This window comes from Miniopterus schreibersii, assembly GCF_964146895.1.
Source record: "Miniopterus schreibersii genome assembly, chromosome: 1".
Lineage (NCBI taxonomy): Eukaryota > Metazoa > Chordata > Mammalia > Chiroptera > Miniopteridae > Miniopterus > Miniopterus schreibersii.
In genome coordinates this window covers 60,601,905-60,609,639 of record NC_138101.1, presented here as the reverse complement: position 1 = coordinate 60,609,639, position 7,735 = coordinate 60,601,905, and positions in this window count along the sequence as shown.

Sequence of the window (7,735 nt, the reverse complement as noted above, 5' to 3'; positions counted from 1 at the left end):
TTTAAAAAAAAAAAAAGTTGGTTCTTAAAGTAAATAAAGTTAACTTTATATGTGCATCTGCCTATCATATAAGCAAACTAATGTAAATGTATATTTCTGTAAATAATATAAGCATGTATGAATATATGCATATAACTGTAGATACATGTGTGTCCACATCATGTGTGATTCTTATTTAATAAGCAGGATTCAGTTGCTGTATATGTGTATTATTTGTGTGAATGGTAGTGTTCAACAACACTAAGGAATTTAAATTTCATAAAGTGCAAAATCTATAATTAAACATTTGTATAAGGACATTGGCAAGGGAATATGGGGCTGAATGAGATGTTTAGTTTCCTGTAGAGCAGTTATGTTTAAAGTAAGTGATTCTTCTTTGCCACAGCTGTAGCAAGATGTCAGAAGCCTTCGAGCGGATAAGTGAAGTTTCTGTTCTTTTTACTAATTGGCATCTTAAATTATGCACACATTTGGTAGAAAGTTTATTGGATTTAATATAGGTGTTCTCTGTCCCTTATTTTTTGCTGCTTTATTCTTAGTAATCTATTATAGTTATCCATTTAAAGTAAGGTCTGTGAGCAAGGTATGTAAATAAAAAGCTCCTACAATTCTAGAAGAACAAAGCTTATGTCTTAAGTTGTATTTTTCAAAGGTTCATGTTTTTCTGAGTAAATAGGGTTTAGTAGCATGAAATACTATACCTTTTACTTAAATTGTTCCATAGGGAATAGGCACAGTTTAATTTTGAAAGGTGGGAAAAATTGTTACAGGCACTATGTAGTTTAATTTTCACTAATTGTAAAAGCCCTATATTAGTCTCCTATGACTGCCATAACAAATTTCCACAAATTGGATGGCTTAAAACAACAGAAATTTATTCTCTTACAGTCCTGGAGGCTAAAGAATTATTTGTAGCTGTTCCTAGCTTGTGTTGGTTGTCAGCAATCTCTGGTGTTCCTCAGCTTGCAGCTGTGTCGCTCCAATCTCTGCTTTGTCATCACATGACCTTTCACCCTCTGTCTCCTGTGCCTGTGTCCCTCTTCTTGTAAGGATACCAATCATTGGATTAGGTTTTACCCTACTTCAGTATGACCTCATCTTAACTTGATTGCATCTACAAAGACCCTATTTCCAAATAAGGTTACATACACAAGTATTAGATATAAGACTTGAACACATCTTTCAGGTGGACACAGTTCTATCCACTACAAGGCCATATCTTATTTAGGCTGTTCATGACAAGAAGATGAAGATTGCAATTAGAAATAACTTCTGAGATATTTAAAATTTTGGTTTTTTAAGTAATAGTAATCTTTTTTCTTAATGTATTCTCTCAACACTGTTTTGGTTTATTGAGGTAGCTTATTAAAATTCAGTAATATTAAAGTCACTTGTATTGGAACATAATGAAGGTAGGAAATTCAGTTAGTATTTAAATAAATATGCCAAATGGAGATATGTCTGCTGAAATAATATGATTTTCTCTCATTTCATGTCTTAAAAATCTGTGGTCATCATAAAGCAAGCTCATTCTTAAGGGAAGGGACATTCTTTAGACCGGCGATTTTTCAACCTTTTTCATCTCATGACACATAAACTACTTACTAAAATTCTGTGACACACCAAAAAATACTTTTGCCAACCTGACCAAAAAAAGTATAATTTTGATTCATTCACACCAGAAAGCTATTGTTATGTTGGCTGTCATTTTTTTTATTTGGCAATCTAAGGGAAAAGAGGTCAGTGCCCCTGACTAAATATAGTAGGTATTGCATGTTTTAAAAATTCCTATGGCACGCCAGTTGAAAATCACTGCTTTAGACATTCTCCAGAGAGCACTGTGTTGCCATCTTGGAGCATTTGAAAATAGTAGAAACTGAAAAAGGAAAACAGGAAGCAATTCTAAAGGGAGCTTTTTACTGACAATTACAAAGTAAAGTGATGTATCATTTCACTTTATATGTGGAAAGGGTCATAGATTATATTGGTAAAATGCAAGAGTTGTCCATAGAGCACTGAGAACTTGTACAGACCGCAGTTGGAAAAAGGAAAAAGGAATGGCAGGGGTTAGAACCAATGACAGCAGTGGCCTGTTGTGCTCATTAAAGCGATTAAATTAGCATAGAGATATTCATCTTTTCCTAGCACCTTGTCAGACACAGAGAGTAGGCACTTAACAAAGGTGAAGAAAGGAACCAGTGACAGAATCAAAAGATAATACTGTTAGTGGAAAGAGTAGTCTTAAATCTTGGCACTCTGCTTGTTAGTCATGTCACTTGGGGCAACTTTCTCAACTTGTGTGTGTCTCAGAGTCCTTATTTGTAAAATGGGAATGCCATCCCATTTGTCCTCTCTTAGGATTGAGAAATCAGTTGGTCTGAGACCAAGCAGCTAACTTAATAATAGTTTTGTATTGACATTTCTTTACTTGCCTCATTTCCCTTGTTTCTCACTTCCTTTTTGACATTGCCTGACTGAAAAAAAAAAAAATAGTACTATGCTTTATTTCAGGCTCTGCCTTTTGAGGAACCCAGGCTTAGATGAAATTTTTAAAATGTGAACTTGCTACATTACCAGAATGAATGCTCATTGGATAAAATGTGGAAATCACAGACCATTTAGTGAAACATTTTAAATAGCAATAAAAACCAAATGCTAAGATAAAACACGACCACACAAAGCCAAATCAGCAAGTATAAATGTTCTAAAATCACTGAAATTGGATTTTAAATACCCAAAGCCTAAACATGCTATTTTTAAATAAAGTTACTCAGCAATTGTGAAAATCAAAGAATACAGAAAAGCATATTGGGCTAACAAGAGAAAAAGACAAGTCACAATTTTCACACTGCAAACGGGAAAGAAAGGCATGTAATATTCAAGAAAGCAATCCTTAGTGAAGATCTGACAGTTACGAGTATCTATGCATCAGGTAGCATAGTATTCAAATTCAAGAAAAACTTAAGGAATTATATGAAATAATAAGAAATGCATTAGTATGAGGAAACTGATTCATGCTTTCCAACCCATGACAAAAGATAAATATATGGGAGATGTAAGTGCTATAATTAATAAGACATATAATTGATACATATCAAGTTCTATAGGCTAAAAGTAGTTTTCCAGTGCCGAAAGAATGTTCATAAAAATGTGTATATGTGTATTCCACAATGGAAAATAAGTTCCAGAAGTAGAAATAATATAAGTAGCTTCTATGATAATACATTAAGATAGAAAAAAATTTGTGGGACAGGAGGAAAGCATTACCACCTAGAACTTTTTTATTTAATGTCAGATGTCTGTTGTAAAAAGCACTGTTAGAGATAAAGTTGGTCATGACAATTATAAAATTCTAAACTATATTTACACATCACTTCAAAATATATAAATAAAAATGGACAAAATTACAAAGATCACTGAACACATTTATCATAATAGTTGGAAAAATTTTGTACACACCTTTATAATTGATTAATCAATCTCAAGGGCAAAAATTAGAATATATAAGATTTGAGCAACACAAGTTTTAATATATCTACAACTTTGTGTCCAACAGTTTTAAAATTTACATTCTTTTGAATTATATGGAACATTTATGAAATTTACCATATGCTAAACCTCAAAGCTTCCTCAAGAAAATCAAATGATTTGTCATTTTTACAGATCACATCAGCTACAATACAATTAAATTATAAATCATTTAAAATATGTTTGAAAAACATACATTTGGGAATTTTAAAAACCTCTTCTAAACAGCTTATGGGTTACAAAAGAAAACAATGAAAATTAGAAAATATATAGAAGTAAATTTAATGAAACTATTAAAACTTGTAGAATATAGCTAAAGCAACATCTAGAGGAAATTTTATAGCTTATATTGTTTAAGTTAGAAAAAAAGGGGTTAGCATAATTGAACTATCCATTTAATTTAACAAGTTAAGAAAAGAACAGTATATCCAAAGTTGAAGGAGAAATACCGGCAGCAATAATTAAAACTAAAATGAACATGCAGTAAAGAGGACCAGAGCAAAAATGGACTATTCGAAAACACTAATAAAATAGACATTAAGAAAAAAAGGGAGAGAGGGGGCCCATAATATAAAAATGAATAATGGAGATATTAAATTGGAAACAAATGAATACTATAAAATAATATGTCAACACATTTGAAAGGTTATATGAAATGACTAAGTTATAAAAATAAAAATTGCCAAAAACTCAAAAAACTTTACAACCCCAAAGAGTTTTATAACTCTTAAGTAAATTGATTTAGTATTTTAAAATCTGGGACCAAATGTCTTATGGGCCTATCTGTGAGACATACCAAATGCAAATAAATTATTTTACCCGGACTCTTTGTGGAGAACTAAAAATGAGGGAGCCATTATTGTATGAAGCTTATTAACTGTGCTATTCAAGTCACATATATTTTTCCACTTGTGGTTTCTTGTTTTGTTAATTATCGTAAAAATCATGTAACATTAAATTTACCATCCTAACCATTTTCAGTGTACAGTTCAGTAGTACAAAGTGTATTTATTCACACTGTTGTACAGCAGATATGTAAAACTCATTTATCATGCAGCACGGAAACTCTGTACCCATGAAACTAATTCCCCTCCCCCCGCTCACCAGCCCTTAGTAACCACCGTTCTACTTTCTGTTTCTGTGATTTTGACTACTTTAGATATTTCATATGGTGGAATCATACAGTATTTGTTCTTTTCTGACTGGCTTACTTCTTAGCATATTATCCTCAAGTTTCATCCATGTTTTAGCATGTGATGGGATTTTTCTTTTATTTTAAGGCTGCATAATATTCCATTGTATGTATATACCACATTTTCTTTCTTTATTCATCTGTCCATGGACATTTGGAATGCTTCAACCTCTGGGCTATTTTTAACAATGCTGCAGTGGACACAGGTGTGTAAATATTTCTGAGATCCTGCTTTCAGTTCCTTTGGATATATACCCAGAAGTGGGACTGCTGGATCATATGGGCATTCTATTTTTAATTTTTTGTGGAACCTCTATACTGTTTTTCACAATGGCTGTACCATTTTACATTCCCACCAAAAATGAGTGGGGCTTCAACTTCACATCCTTGCCAACAATTATGTTCTGTTCTTTTGATAGTGGCTATCCTAATGGGTGTGAAATGATATATCATTGTGGTTTTGATTGCATTTCCCTAGTGACTAGTGGTGTCGAGCATCTTATGCGCTTCTTGGCTATTTGTATGTCTCCTTTGTAGAAATGTCTATTCAAGTTGTTTTTAAATTGGGTTGTTTTCTGTCATTGAGTTGTGGAAGTTTTTTATACAGTGGAACCTTCTACAGTGGTTCTCAAACTTAATTCATTTCAGAAGGCTGTTCAAGAATCGATTTGTTTGAAAACTGAATCATGTTTTCCCATTAGAAATAATGTAAGTTGAATTAATGTGTTCCAGACCCCAAAATGATTCCCTGTTTTAACCTTTCTTATATACAGTACAAGTCTAATGTAGTGTTTAATCTATAACCAAACACTTCTTAATTTATCAAACCACCCCCTACTGGCCTTAAATGAATCATTGTCAGCACTTGTTTCAGGGGTGCCTTTCAGAATTCAGCATGCTACACCTTCGCCTTTTCTCATTATCACCAGCTGCTTTTCGTTTATCCCCAGCAACAACAGTTTTTCTGCTCTTCAATTGCCTGTGATCATTGTTTCTTTTATACCCTTTGCAACATTAGCACTCTTGGCCTTTTTATGTTTTAAAATTGTGCTAATTGTCCATTTCACCAGCAACAAAATCAAAAAAAAAAAAAACAGAAAGAAACCCACAAAAACATTCACAGCACAATTTCCTGAGCTGTTAACAAAGCGAGGTTTAGCTGTAAACTGACTGATACTGACACATTCTCTCTTTTTGTTTGTGGCCTGAGAGATGCTTTTTGTAATGCTGATATATCAGCATGAAAGGGTTGTCGGGTCAAGAACTGAAGTTTTGTTCCACAACCAAGACATTTTTTCCATGAACAACTTGGTTGAGAACTGAATTGTTCAAGATGGGAGACATTCAAGAACCAAGGTTTGACTATATATTCTAGATGTCAAATAATAAGATTTGCAAATTTTCTCCTATTCCATAGATTGCCTTTTCACGATGTTGATTGTGAGTTTGTTTTTGTGTGGTGTGTGTGTATGACAGGAAGTTTTAAAGTTTTGTAGAGTCCCATTTATCTATTTTTTTTGTTTTTGCTTGTGTTTTGGTGTCATAGCTAAGAAATCACTGCCTAATTTAATGTTCTGAAGTTTTCCACTATGTTTTCTTCTAGGAATTTAATATTTAGGTCTTACATTTAGATCTGTAATCAAGTTTGAGTTAATTTTGTATATAATGTAAGATAACTTCATTCTTTTGCATATGGAATCCAGTTTTTCCAGCACCATCTGTTGAAAAAGAGTGTTCTTTCTCCATTGTGTAGTCTTGGCACCCATGTTGAAAATCATTTGGCCATCTATGCAACAGTTTATTTCTGGGCTCTCAATTCTGTTCTATTGACTTATAGGTTTATATGACAGTAGCACACAATGTTAATTACTGTTGCTTTATAGTATGTCTTGAAATTGGGGAGTATGAAGCTTCCAAAAAATTTTTTTAATTCATTGTCCCTTGAGAGTCCATACAAATTTTACGATGGCTTTTCTATTTCTGCAAGAAATGTCATTGGGATTTTGATAGGGATTACAGTGAATTTGTAGATCTCTTTGGGTAGTATGGACACTAATTATTTTCTTTCCCTTCTCCAATTTGTATGCCTTTTTTTCTTGTCTGACTGCTCTGGCTAGAACTTCCAGTACTTTGTTGAATAGAAGTGGTGAGAGTGGGCATCTTTGCCTTGTTCCTGATCTTAGAAGACAAGCTTTCAGTCTTTCCCTTGTTGAATACAATATTAGCTGTGGGTTTTTCACACATGGCTTTTATTATGCTGGGGTCGTTTCCTTCTATTTCTGGTTTATTCAGTATTTTTATCCTGAAAGGGTGTTGAATTTTGTCAAATGCTTTTTCTGCATTGATTGAGATGATGGTGTGATTTTTGTTATTCATTTTGTTAATGTGGTGTGTTATATTGACTGATTTTCATATATTCATCCGTCATTACATCCAGGTACAAATCCCACCTTAAAAACTTATGCTAATAAATAAAAATGACTGAATATAACTATATTAATAATATTCAACTGAAGACATTAGAACAATAGTGAACCTAAAGAAACTAAAAGATTTAGAGTGAAAGGAAATATTAATGAAATAAAAAATAAGATTATACAAGATCTGTTTTTCAAGGTGATAGTAAAATGTAAAAAGCTATTATCCAAATGAATAAAAAAATTACAAATATATAAAAATAAGATTTCAGGATAAACATAGAAAGGAATTTAGAGAATTGTGGGACAAATCTGTCTCAATTCTATGAAAATAAATTTGGAAACTTGGATAAAATAATTAATTTTTAAGAAAATAAAAATCTCCAAAATTGATCCTTTAAAATATATAAAATATAAACAGGTCAGTTGTCATAGAAGAAATAACATTGTCCAAGGGCTAGCGCTTCCTAAAACATCCAACCTACATGGTCTGATAGGTGAATTTTACCAAGTTTTCACAGAAAAGGGATCTGCAATGCTATTGCAACCTCTCTATAACAGGAAAACGATAAGGAGAGGGAGAAAGCTTTGATATTAA